Below are 13,935 nucleotides of genomic sequence, written 5' to 3' on the forward strand. Positions count from 1 at the left end.
AAATAAAAAAAAAACAAGTTTTTTTAAATGAAAGTAAGGAGCGACATTAAAACTTAAAACGAACAGAAATTACTCCGTTTATGAAAGGGGCTTTTCCTCCTCGACACCCCGCTCCTTGCGCTAAAGTTTTTTATTGTTTTAAAAAGTAGAGTTGCGAGAAAGAATCAAACTTTAGCGCAAGGAGCGGGGTGTCGAGGAGGAAAAGCCCCTTTCATATACGGAGTAATTTCTGTTCGTTTTAAGTTTTAATGTCGCTCCTTACTTTCATTTAAAAAAACTTGTTTTTTTTTTATTTAATTTCTGAAAGTTTTTGAATTAATGCATGTCTGATTTTGGCTCTCCGTACATAAATTACTAAAATGAAATTTGCATATTAATTCTTTTTTTGGCTAAATGGCTTTCTCTTAGTTTTGATCAGACGATTTTGAGAAATAAGGGGTGGGGAAGGAGGTCTAGTTGCCTTCCAATTTTTCGGTTACTCAAAAAGGCAACTAGATCTTTTAATTTTTAACGAACGTTTTTATTAGTAAAAAAAAACGTAACTTAAGAATTAACTTACGTAACAAACGTACATAACTTACGTAACTTACGTTACGTTTTATCCCAATTCTTTAAGAATGACCCCTGAATCAGAAAGGCCGTAGAATAAATAGTTCAAATTATTTTAAAAATTTTTAGCATAAAGAGCGAAGTATTTATCTCCTCCTAAATACCTCGCTCTTTATGCTAAAGCATTTTTAGAACCCTTCATATGCGTAATAATCTCTGTTCGTTTTAAGTTTTGATGCTTCTCCTTACTTTCAATTGAAAAAACTTTTTCATGTTTATATTTTCATTGTTTTTTTTTATAGTAATGCTAGAAAGTCCTGCGCCCTTTTCATTGAATTTCTCTTCCCCCATGAAATACTCCTCCAAGGAAAGATCCTCCCATATAGCCCCCTCCCCTGAACCCCACACCCAAACCCAAAAAATCCCCCTGATAACATCAGTACACTTCCCAGTAACCATTACTGTATGTAAACATTGGTCAAAGTTTGTAACTTGCAGCCCCTCCCCCAGGTACTGTGGGGGGTAAGTCATCCCCAAAGACATAGTTATTATGGTTTTCGACTATGCGGAACAAAATGGCTATCTCAAAATTTTGATCCGTTGACTTTGGGAAAAAAATGAGCGTGGGAGGGGGCCTAGGTGCCCTCCAATTTTTTTGGTCACTTAAAAAGGGCACTAGAACTTTTCATTTCCGTTAGAATGAGCCCTCTTGCAAAACTCTAGGACCACTTGGTCGATACGATGACCCCTGGGGAAAAAAAAAAAAACAAAACAAAAAAACAAATAAACACGCACCCGTGATTTGTCTTCTGGCAAAAAATACGAAATTCCACATTTTTGTAGATTGGACCTTGGAATTTTTTCTATAGGGTTCTCTGATACGCTGAATGCGATGGTGTAATTTTCGTTAAGATCCTATGACTTTTAGGGGGTGTTACCCCCTATTTTCCAAAATAAGGCAAATTTTCTCAGGCTCGTAACTTTTGATGACAAAGACTAAATTTGATGAAACTTATATATTTAAAATCAGCATAAAAATCCGATTCTTTTGATATATCTTTTAGTATCGAAATTCCGTTTTTTAGAGTTTCGTTTACTATTGAGCCGGGTCGCTCCTTACTAACAGTTCGTTACCACGAACTGTTTGATATAAATAAGAAGTTTCGGATTTTTACAGTTGTTTCAGGATTTTCATAGTGTTTCCATTCGAGAAAAGTAATTCAGAACTAGTAGACTACTTATTAGGGTCCATTTAAGGGTTTTAATTAAGTTTACAAGTGAAATAATTATTATATTTGGAAAGAACATCCAAAAAAGAATTGAGCAGTGTGTCCACCTCATTTACTTATTATTTATTTATTTATCTAATTGAAAATCCATCTACAAGAACTTGAAAAGAACAGAGCATAAATGGAAAAAAAGGAAAAGAAGACAGTACAAAAAAAAAAACATTTACACTAGCAGAACAATGAAAATAGTAACATACCATAGCCTAATGTAAGACAAATATCATCAAAACCAATAAAAATTAAATAAGAACTCCAAATTATATATAGAGCAAGAGTAAATGCCTAAGCAAACACAGGCTAGCTAATATATAAACCAATAAATGATCTAAAAGTTGGCTTTCCATATATCTCAAAGGAAATTGGAAACAGAATACTGACAAAAGAAGAACAAAACCAATTAGTATATAATACAAAAATCAAACAAAGTGAAAGCAAATACAAAAATACAGCATTAACATGTTCATGCATAAATGACTCACAAATAAGTCTTTGCAAAAAACACAAATCACAATTATTATTATATATATATGTATATATATATATATATATATATATATATATATATATATATATATATATATATATATATATATATATATATAGCCCAAGGCCATAGCCTGATAGCTCAAGCAAGCAATAGCCTGAGAGATAGTTAGTAAAGGTTAAGCAATTTTATACTTTTGAACTCATAGAGTATTTCTATACCAAGTTGGTTTAGTTTAGAAGTTTATCTATCATTCAATATAATACAATACAAAATACAATTCAAAATGGATTTACAATACACTTATTCCCATTCAAAAGGCTCCATGGCTAGGGATACAAGGGGGATACAAAATGGTGAATATAATAAATATTTTGCAAAATGGAAAAACAACAAACAGACTTCAGATTGGTATGATTTTGTGAATTTTCCAGGATAGGACAATAAATAAGACATGAGGGAGTGTCACTGCATTATAAAGAGTAATGAGTAGATAATGGCTAAATTGGATTTTGCATATAATAGCAGAGACATAAGATGCTAAAATTTAACAATTAAGATGGTCAATGAAAAGTCACCTCATGTATTGACAAGAGGACCCAATAGGTAGGCTCCAATACACTAAATGATTGGTAAACGTACGAGCTGAGCTTCCTAGTTCTATTAGCAGGGGAGGTAAGTATTTCTAATTTAACAAAACAATTTTTGGATTTGTTCAAATTAAACTGAAGCCCACCCTTGCAGTATTTATTTTAAAGGATACTTGAAGTTTATTTTAATTTATTATGAATTATTTAATGTATAATTTAATAAATTAATTTAATAATTAATAATTTATAAATAATAATTTAATTTATTATTATTATTCCTTAAAGTTCTTTAATTTATTTTGAAGTTTCACTGATTTGCTGCAGCATGCAACTGAGATTCGAGAAGTCATCCATGTAACATGAAGGACAGATTGATAGATTCTAATACCAAGCAAGAAGGACATTGGTCATAAGCCTCCAGAATATAGCTGTTGAAAAGAACAGTCAAGAAGCTTGGGCCTTGTTGAACACCCTTTAAGACAGATGTGAGCTTTCTCTAAGGAACAGAAGGCATGCTCCTGAGCATGCAAATCATATATCTGGTTCAAACCATTCTTGCCAGTTTTAAAAAGTGGCCTATTGTAGAGTGTAAGCCTATAAGTGAATCAAATGCATATGTAACATCATTACCAGCAATAAGCAAACTTTCACCCATTAATTTCATGCCAATATGTGTGTTTGCTACTATAGTAAGTGCATTAGCACAACCAGTTCTTTGTTTAAATCCCAGTTAGAGTGGAGGTGTATACCAAACTGCTTGCAGCTCATCTTGAAAAAGAAGCTCAAGAACAGTGACGTGACTGAACAGAGATAGCTCAAGAACAGTGATAGTTGCAACAGTGACGGGATGAAAAGAGTAACATTGGGCATCAGCTTTTTCTTTCTTAGGAATCAGAGTGAGATCTCCAATACAGAATGTTGAAGGCACAGTAGACTACAAGAATATCATCTGCATCAAAAGTGTGAGGTGTTGAATGAAAAAAAGGACTGTCATCCTTTAGTTTCATGGCTCCCATGTAGTCATGTAATTGGGGCGGTTTTTACTGTCTTGGAAAGTAGTCAAGCGGGTGAATGAAACTCTAAGGGATGTATCCAGGACCTCAATGATCACCTGGAAAAATACTTTGAAGCACTGGCCTCTACTTCATCTCCCTTTAGAGCCCACTCGCTTATACGACTTTTAACAATATTTGTGTTACAAAAGTGAAACCTTGCAAAACAGATGTCTTTTAAGAGAAAAACATCGTGGTTTTAGGAAGGGTAGAGGATGTGTTGATCAGATTTTCACTCTTAGATATACTGAGAAGTGCCAGAGTCATTAAACAACTTTAGTCCTCAGTTTTATGAATTATGAGCAAATGTTTGATTTAGCTGATAGAAGAGCTTTAGCAAAAGTCTTATCCTTGAATAGTATACCAGACAAATACCTTGAAGACAATTAGTGCTATGTACTTGAATAACATTGGAGCAGTCAAGATAAGAAATGATGTTAGTAGGTGGTTTTGTATACAATCAGGTGTCAAGCAAGGTTGAGTTGTATCCCTATTCATATGAATCATTTTGATAGACTTTGTTCTAAGAAACACAGCAAACACAATAGGAGAGCATGGAATCAAATGGGGAGGAAAAACTCTCCTGGAGATTATGTCAATAATTTCAGCATCTTAGATGAAAGTGTTAGCAATCAAAAGAACTTTTAAAGCTTTTGTGAATTCACGGTATAAGAACATGTTTAAAAATTAATGTTAAAAAGACTAAGTCACTAAGGCTAGGAATAAGTAAAGGTCACATTGGGTAACAAGAAGATTGATCAGGTGGACAGCTTGATTTAGGCTACCAAGGCAATATTATTAGTAAAGATTATGGGTACAGCAAAGATTTAGTAAAATTCTAGCTTAGCTATTTTTCCCTATCTTGGAAAGGGGTTAGGTTGAGAAAATGGAGCTTTCAGGGAAGGGTCTACAGACTGAAATAAAATATTTCACATAAGTATCTACCTTAACTCAATCTCCCTCTACAGGAAGTGACCTTTGATGACATTTAGAAATCTTTGTGTCATAAAAGTGAAACCTTGCAAAATAGATCTTCTGCTTAAAGAAGTACAACAAAATTAATTTCGGCTTCATAACTTTGCTCAATCCCACTTTATGTGGTTTCAGAGATATGCAAATACATTTCCTAAATTTAAACTTTACATGGCTTAAAATTCCACTCAAATAACAGGAATTACATTTTCAGAACTAAAACCAGAGAAAAAGAGAGGAATAACTAAAATTAAGGTAAAATGTTTTTTGTCAAAATTTCAATAGGTATAGACATGTCAAGTAGGCAAATTTCTAAGAGTTAGAAATCAGAAGAGGTTAATATAGTAGCTTGCGAATACCTTCCCAGAGTATGTGTTTGGTCTTGGATTCATTACTGAAAGTTTCATTTTCCTATCCTAACCCCTTTCCAAGATAGCAACAAGTAGCTAAACTAAAACCTTTAAAAAAATTTTAAAGTAGAGTAGCCACAGCCCAGGGTGTTTTTCACAGTTGCAAATAAGTTTGGAAGAATAGAAAACAAAAGTCTGTAAAACAAGATTAGAATGTTGGAAGCTATAGTGATGACAGTAGTCAAGCATGGTTTTGGAGCTCAGGCCTGAGAAGGTGCCTGGAATTATTTTAAATTGCAGATGAGCAAAGTAGCACGACTGGTGCTAGGCAATTGAAGTTTTCCAAATAAATTGTGGCTAACTAATTAAACGCTGCAGGTCATAGAGCAATGACAGAGGGCAAGACTCCTTGGAGACCCGGCCACTTATCATAGGCTAATGGATTACAGAAAAGACTCAGTCGCTGGGACCAAACTCAGTTTGCTGCAAGGAAAGCTGATGAAATTGAACTAGCAGCAAAAAGAAAGACACAGTTGGCCAGTTCAAACATGTCCAAGATCTAACAGAATATAGAACTCCCACTTTGGGACCTGTCCCAAATATTGTCACCAAAAGACAAGAAAATTGTTAAAGGAAAACACAACTTTGTTGGTGTCCTAAATGAGCACTTTCGCAAATATTGGTCTAATAACATCACTTGAGGCATCCACTCGAATCTTACCTGATTCAGCATATTCTACTTCCATACTGCCTCCATTACATTGCTCTTTTTCCTAACGCTAATGTCAGTGGAGGATTTACTGCAAGCTCTATATCAACTGAAGAATGGGTCATTGGAAGGTAAGGATGGCTTGTTGACAAGTCTCTTAAAACAGATAATGCCAGGTGTTATATAATTTCTAGTTCATATTATCAAATTATATTTTTCAAATGTACGTTTCCCAACTTGTTTAAAGTCTGCACATGTTTTAGCCCAGCATAAGGGTGATGACATGAAAGATCCAAAAAACTAGAGGCCAATCTCGATCCTATCTTCATTTGCAGAAGTGATTGAAAGATGTCTTTTCAACCACATAGTGAAGTTTTTTGATGAGAAGGGATGTTTTAATGACCTTCAGTTTGGGTTTAGGAAAGGTCAGATGATTAGGCCTGCACAGTGTACAGTGCTTATGAAATGTTGTTTAAAAAGAATATGTTGGTAGCTTTTGAGAAGATAGAAACTCGGTTTAATGCAAATAAATTACCTGTTAATATGTCAAAACCAAGTACATGACTTTCTCTTGTACTGGCCAGTCACTATATGAAATTAGTAGACAATCCATTGATGAATCTACTTATTTAGAGAGTGCATCTACTCTGTGATATCTAGGTGTGCTAGTTGACCAGAATATGAGCTGGAAGGAACACATTGATAAATTACAGGGGGAAGGACTGTTAGAATATTGCAGCATTTGAAATTTATTCTACCTCTTTATGCATGAGATTGGTACATTTTGCCCAAGTTCATTCTTATCTGAGTTATTGTCCCTTTATTTTCCTGGATACATTTAAAACTCGAGACAGCAAAATAAAGCACTGCATATCCTAAAAACTTTCATCCCCTCCCCAATATCCCTACCATCAAAATCACCAGTTAAAAGTAGATATTCTTTCCTTAATATATTACTTTTGGAGTTATTATTATCTTTTCATAGAACAATGTTTTGTATTAAGTATTTTGCCAAGGTTCTGCTGAATAATTTTTATGCAACGGAACTATTTAAACCACATGAGCATGATTATGGAACGAGGGGATGTTCTAAGTATGTTAAACCCCAAGCGTGCACTAAAAGATTGAGGTTCTCACTCAGGCACTGAATAACCAAACTTTGGAATGTGCATAGGTCAGGTCTTAATCTTGGTCTTTCCATTGGTACACTACAAGGGTAATTAAAAACTCTAACCCTGTCATCATTTCTTTTTTTTAATTAATATATATATATATGTATATATATATATATATATATATATATATATAATTTTTTTTTTGGTGATTTGTTATGCTAAGTTCTCTATTTGGCTGCTGGCTTTGGTTGACGCTTGGTAAGTTATACATTTTTTCCCTCTTTATTTATTTATAAAAGAGTAAGATTGTGTGTAATTACAGTAATATATTAGGTGATGTTCTATTTTGTTTTGTCATTGGTTGCCCAGTGATACAAAATAGACTCTCAGCCAGGCATACCATTTTGTAGTTGTATATACTTTGTAAATAAATAGAACAAGAACCTGTCCTATTCAAGGATGGGACACTTCTAAATAATGATGGCCCTTCTGTCCCTCCAAATGATACCCAGTCCAGCAGTCAAAGAAAACAAGCAGATATTCCTCCAGATGAGCCATTCAGCCCCTCAGAAATCAGAAATGCAGTTAAAAGGCCTACAAATATAGTGGACATTTCAACTTTTTATTCAACTTAATTATGACAAACCAATGCTTGTGGATTACATAACTTTAACAAAATGTGTTTTATGGTAAAAAAAAGTACCTGTTTTAAACCTTTTTCAAAAGTACAAAAAAGGCTTAAAACTGAATTTGCAAAAAAAGCAATTATTATATTCAGAAAGAGCATAAAAATGGCATCTAGTGGTATATTCACTTTATTTGTAGGTCAATAATATGAACTGTTCAATATTTACCAAACTCATTCCCTGGGAAGGAATTGCAAGTTGCTATTCTGCCTTTTCTGATTTCTAGGCAGTAGTGTAATTCTGTTGAAATCCCTGGGGAGCAGGGTTGGAGCCAATTTTCCCAAATCAAGAAAAAATGACATTGAAATCTGGAAAATTATCCATATTGCCATAGAGCCAAAGATATACTAAAAACACTGACCTGTTTCTCTTAATACTTGAATTCTGCAGGCTTATTTTAGTAAGTAAGTAAGTAAGTACTTTTATTACCCAAAGATTCACTAGAATTATATCAGAGTATGAATGGGAAAAAAGAAGAAAATCACACTATGAACATAACCATAAGTAAACACACACTATGTACACTAACAAAACTACTGACACATGATAGCTAGCCAAGGGTTCGTCCTTCCCTTAGCCTTTTCCAGGAAATTCTATACGACCCAGTTAATGCAAACTGTTGGATCAGACACTCTGTATTTATGCATTATATATGAGTTCTTTGTCCATGGAGGAAGTCTCAGAAGGAACTTCATGAATCAAAAACAGAACTCTTACTTTTGTACATTGGGTGGACAACAAATAATTCCAAAAACGGGCTATATACAGTACATGTGGGAGGGCAATGGCATTATATGGCAACGCAAGGAATCTACAGCAGAATCAATGTCTGTTACCAATGATTGATCCATAAGCAATCCGGATTTTTGCCTCTACGTGTTGTAAAAGCAACATTCCTGTCGAGTAGAGGCTTCAACCAATTGGTAAACCAAGGCAGGTAATGCTTTCACATGGCTTAACAGCTGAATCACCTAAAGGAATTTCATTCTCATAATACCCTGCATTGAAGAACAGTACAGCTGATTTACACATTAAATGATAAAACTATTTTTCACATTTTCAGCATACACCATCAACAAAACATTGATCCCTTTTGAAACACAAGACATAGCTACCTGGGCTTATGCCAGCAGAACGCTATTGTTATACAAAGTCGGAGACACAACTGAGCCTTGCCTGACCCCTTCATGAACTGGTACAACAATGGATTCAGTCGTTTTGTTTTGACAAGATTTTTTGCAGAAACTAAATTTCAGCTGGGGAGAGGGGGCAAACTTAGGTGTGGAGGGGACAGTTGCCCCCCCCTGCCCCAAAGCATAATTACACTCAGGGAAAAGTCTTGTTTTCTGCCATTCTAGGGCACCAAACTATGACTATCCCAAAGAGGATGAATTTGCAATCAATTTAAATTTCTGAGAAGCTAATTGATTTAAAAGTATCAGTAACTATATTTTAGGCTTCCCAGTTGCAAAAGAAGTAATAATGCCATATGGTGGCAGTACTGGATTCATCTAAGTTGATTTGCTTTATTTGTAATGAAATTAGGCTATGTTTGGTGATTGTAATTCCATATCAGCTATAATGAGAGGGGGTGAGCAATTGTTTAGGTTAAGGGTAGGTTATATTCCTAAAAAGAACAATTTAATGGACAAACTGCTTACTCTTCACAAGGTTTCAGTTAAATGTTGAAAGAGGCAGGGCAGGAGTAAGAATGAATTAAATTTTTCTCTATACAGCTAAAATGTTACATTCCCATGTCTACCAGCACAGAGGTGAGAAAGGCAAGGGAGGTCATCATCAGCCCCACCAGGAAACTTCTTTGGGATGACAAATATTACTAGTAACTTAGTTTTCAGCAATTTCAAATGGTTTCTATTTTTACACCCTCTTGTAGAGATAGTGATGGCTTCAGTTATGTAGAAGATCAAAAGTTGCACAAATTTTTAATCCCAATTAACAATAATACTCCTTTTCATTCAACCAAAATTCTTTAGTAGTGATATTAACAAGGAATTTTCACTAATATCACTATTCACTGGCAACTTTTTTGGTATATTCAAATTTTATCCTAAATTGATCTTGCAAATTCAAACAAAGGACAGTTCTAATGAAAATAAAATCACTTATTTACACATTTTAAAAGCAATTAATCAGGGATTTAAGGGACCAGTACCTTAAATTATATCTTGGTTAAGTCTGGGTGTGATTTGGAAAACAATAATAAATCAAATAAAAAAGAGCTTTTCAGATGAGAGCAAGGAACAGATTTGAAACATATTTGAATGGATTTATCTTTAAACGAAGGGGACTGTCTTCTTCTTAGCTCATAACTCTTTACTGTGAAGTTTGGCTTTTTTCAAATTTTTTAAGGAAATTTCCAACTGGAAAGACAAGATTTTTCAAGGCACTAAAAAACTTTGTTTAGTGAACAAGAAGTTGAGAAGGGGGCAGTCCCCCTTATATACAGAGTAATTTATATTTGTTTTAAGTTTTAAACTTACTCCTTACTTTATTTGAAAAACCTTTTCTATTTGTTCAATTAGGGCTACATACCATGAAACTGTAAGGTTTTATGAATACAATACTTTTGGCAATGCAGAAAAAAAAAATCAATATTTCAACCATCTCTGTTTGAATTTTGATGGGTAATCAAAGAGTTCATGATAACAAACTGTACAGAGTGACCTGGCTCAATAGTAACCAAAAAATTAAAAACAAAATTCAATACCAATAGACCTACCAAAAGAATTGGCTTAATATACTGATCCCAAATATATAAGTTTCCTTAAGTTTAGTCTTAGCCATCAAAAGCTTCAAGCCTGAGAAAATTTGTCTGATCTTCAAAAAAAGGGGGAAAGACCCCCTTCAAGCCATAGAATTTTAATGAAAATCACACCATCAGATTTAGCATTCCAATGAACCTTATTGTAGAGGTTGTAAGCTCATATCTGCAAAAATGTGGAATTTTGTAATTTTCACCAGAAGAAAGATCATAGATGTAGTGTTTATTTGTTTTTTTGTTTTTTTTTTCAGGGGTGACTATATCAACCCAGTGGGCCTAAAATGTTGAGAGAGGGTTCATTCTTATGGAAATGAAGAACACTAGTGTTGTCTTTTTCAAGTGACCAAAAATTTTTTTGGGCAATTAAGCCCCCTCCCATATCACTTTTTTCCCAAAATTGCCAATTAAGATTTTGAGATAGTTTTTTTTTCTTCAGTATAGTTGAAAAGCCCAATAACTATGTCTTTGGAGATAAAATCACCCCCTACAGCCCCTGGGGAAAGGTTTTTATGTTATAAAATTTACCCTATGGAAATTCAATAGTTGAGATTAAGCGTAATTTGAAGCCAGTACAAAATTCTGGTCCACCCTTTAGTGCTAGGCTCCCAAATGATCCCAATAATATTCGAATGAGGCTAGTTAGTGATGCCAGTGATAGTGATACTGAGACATTAGTACCATTGACCAGCACTCCTCGGGCAGTATTGACAGCTAAAAGACCTGCTAGTGCTATTGTCAGCCCAAATGACTTGTTTCGACCAGGTACTCGTAATGTAGCACCCAAAGGAAGCCATTTGCCAAGAAAGAAGTTTAATGAGAGACATTGTGGTGGTTTTTCACGTGATTTTTATGACAATAAACACCAAAGTGAGTTAGCGGATATAAATAACCGCACTCGTGAGTATTATCATGTTGCCTTTCCCCTGACTAAGACTAGTAACGAGCAATCTCAACCAAAGGCTAGTGATGTTAACGTGCTAACAGAAGGCATAGAAACATAGGATATAGAGGGCCACATACTGAGTCTAGTGTCATGGAACATACAAGGATTACGTGATGAATTGACCTATTTATATGACGATTTATTTTCTTTTGATGTGATTTTACTTGTTGAAACATGGAATGATTGTTCTCCTATATCACCTCTCCCCGGGTATTTTGTTGAACAGACCATGCGTAATGTAGCAAGAAATAATAGACATTATGGTGCCATTTGGGTTTTGGTTAAAGCATCTGCTATTGACAGCTATGAGAGAATTAGTAGTAGATCTGAAAACTTGCTTTGGCTGTCTATTTATTTGAAATGTGGGAAGCAATTAATTTTGGGTGCAGTGTATATACCTCCACAGAATAGTTTGTACAATTGAGAAAATACTTGGGAAATTTTAGGAGAAGAATTTTCGTTAATACAAGAAAGTTATAAAGATCTGGATTGTGTGTTAATGGGGATTTCAATGCTTATGGAGGCTGAGATCCCAGATGTGTTGATCCCAGATTTAGGTGATTTTGTCCCAATTTGTTGTAGAATACCACAAAGCAACAAGGATGAAAAAAGAAAAATAAATGTATGGGGAAGAAAGTTCCTGGCGTTTTGTGGGGAACATGGTCTGATGATTGCAAATGGTAGGTTTGGGAATGATAAGGGTAGGGGCGAGTTCACTTGCCTTTCGGGTCCAACTCCAAGTGTTGTAGATTATGTGCTAATTAATATGCAATTTGTACCTGAATCAATAAATATGGGAGCATTAGATTTAGTTGGATCTGATCATAGAGCTATTATGCTTGAGGTGAAGATTGGGCAGTTTGTGAACCACAGTTCACGAGTAAGAAATTTCTATAATACAGTTTATAGAAAAACGAATTTGAAATGATTTAACAGATAAAGATATTTAGGCATTTAGAAGAGAGCTCTTGGACTCGCATGTAAAAAATAAGTTGTAAGTGCTAGAAGACAATGAAAAAGATGCACATAGTGTAATTATGCTGTTAAATGAAATAATGGGCAGTTGTGCAGAATCATGTGGCCTGACTAAAAAATTAAAAAAGAATGAGGGATATTTTGACTTGGATTGCAAGTTAATGAAAGAAGAAGCAAAATACTTATTAAATCGTTTGAATGAATTTGATAGTGTGGAAGATCAAAGTCTAAAATTGGCTAAATATAAAGATAAAAGAAGAGAATATAAATGTTTAATAAAAAGAAAAAAAAGAGTATGAGAATAAGAAGAAACTGGATATTGCTGATGATTTTAGAAATAAAGATTTTAAAAAGTTTTGGGGCTATATAAAGAATGATAGTGGAAGGAGAAATGTTAATACCCAGGCTGTTCTGGAAGCTGATTCATGGCCTGATTACCTAAATAATTTAGAAGGTGTTTGTGCAGATCTTCAGGAGGTAGCGCATACCCCAGAGATGGTTATTTATCCCATGAGAGAACATGATTACGATTTAGTGGGTGATGTGAATGGCCAAGAGATTAAGTCAATATTTAAGAATTTAAAAGGTGCTACTGCTGCGGGTGTTGATGGTATACCAATATTGTTATTTAAGAATTTTCTTTCCATTTTGATGCTGATAATTGTTCTTCTTTGTAATAAGGTGTTAAGGTCAGGGCAATGGCCAAGCGCTTGGAAGACATCATTGTTTATACCACTTTTTAAGAGAGGAAACCCGAAGGCTCATGAAAATTATTGTTTAATAGCACTTGTCCCTGCTTTAAGTAAGATTTTGGAGAAAATATTAGATACCAGGCTTTCCAATTGGTTAAATAAAAATAATTTAATACATGAGGAACAAGGAGGTTTCAGGACAGGGTATGGGACGACAGATAGTGTGTTTATTTTAAAGGCATTAATAGATAAATATGGAAAGGGTAAAACTTGTCTTTATGTGGGATTTCTGGATCTCCATAAGGCTTTTGATAGTGTCGACAGAGAGTTATTGAAGGATGCCATGCTAAATATTGGCCTTCCCCATTCATTTGTTAGATTGATAGTGAGCATGTATACTTGTGTATACTTGTGTGAATCATTCAAGTTGGTAATAGGTTTTCAAAGCTTTTTGATATTAAGCGGGGAGTAAAACAGGGCAGCACCCTTTCACCTAAGTTGTTTAATATTTATATTAATGATGTTGTTAATTTTCTAGAGAATAGATGGGCTCCGAAAGTTAGCCTAGGGACTCAAAAACTATCTCTCTTATTATTTGCAGATGATATTGCTTTGGTGGCTAATAAACCACAAGATCTACAGAGTCTTTTGAATCTCATAGAAGAATATTTGCACATAAAAAAGTTAAGGCTAAATACTGAAAAGAGCAAAGTTTTTATTTTTAAAAAAAGGAAGGTTGGGGATGAT

General features: G+C 34.3%; 1 protein-coding gene across 6 annotated transcripts in view; it reads right to left on the reverse strand.

The window, feature by feature from the left end:
- Positions 1-13,935, reverse strand: part of LOC136029391 (zinc finger protein 420-like) — a 49,129-nt gene that overhangs the window by 32,286 nt on the left and 2,908 nt on the right. The window contains exons 2-3 of one of the 6 annotated variants that reach the window (XM_065707731.1): positions 10,537-10,744; positions 8,514-8,767 (exon numbers count right to left, since the gene is read on the reverse strand). The exons of 2 other annotated variants lie outside the window; for them this stretch is intronic. The gene's annotated coding sequence lies outside the window, so the exon portion shown is untranslated. Of the gene's footprint in view, positions 1-6,530; positions 6,681-8,513; positions 8,768-10,536; positions 10,745-13,935 lie in introns of all 6 variants that reach the window. 3 more of the 6 variants (XM_065707728.1, XM_065707729.1, XM_065707732.1) reach the window with 3 other exon arrangements.

Source organism: Artemia franciscana, chromosome 7 (genome assembly GCF_032884065.1).
Source record: "Artemia franciscana chromosome 7, ASM3288406v1, whole genome shotgun sequence".
NCBI lineage: Eukaryota > Metazoa > Arthropoda > Branchiopoda > Anostraca > Artemiidae > Artemia > Artemia franciscana.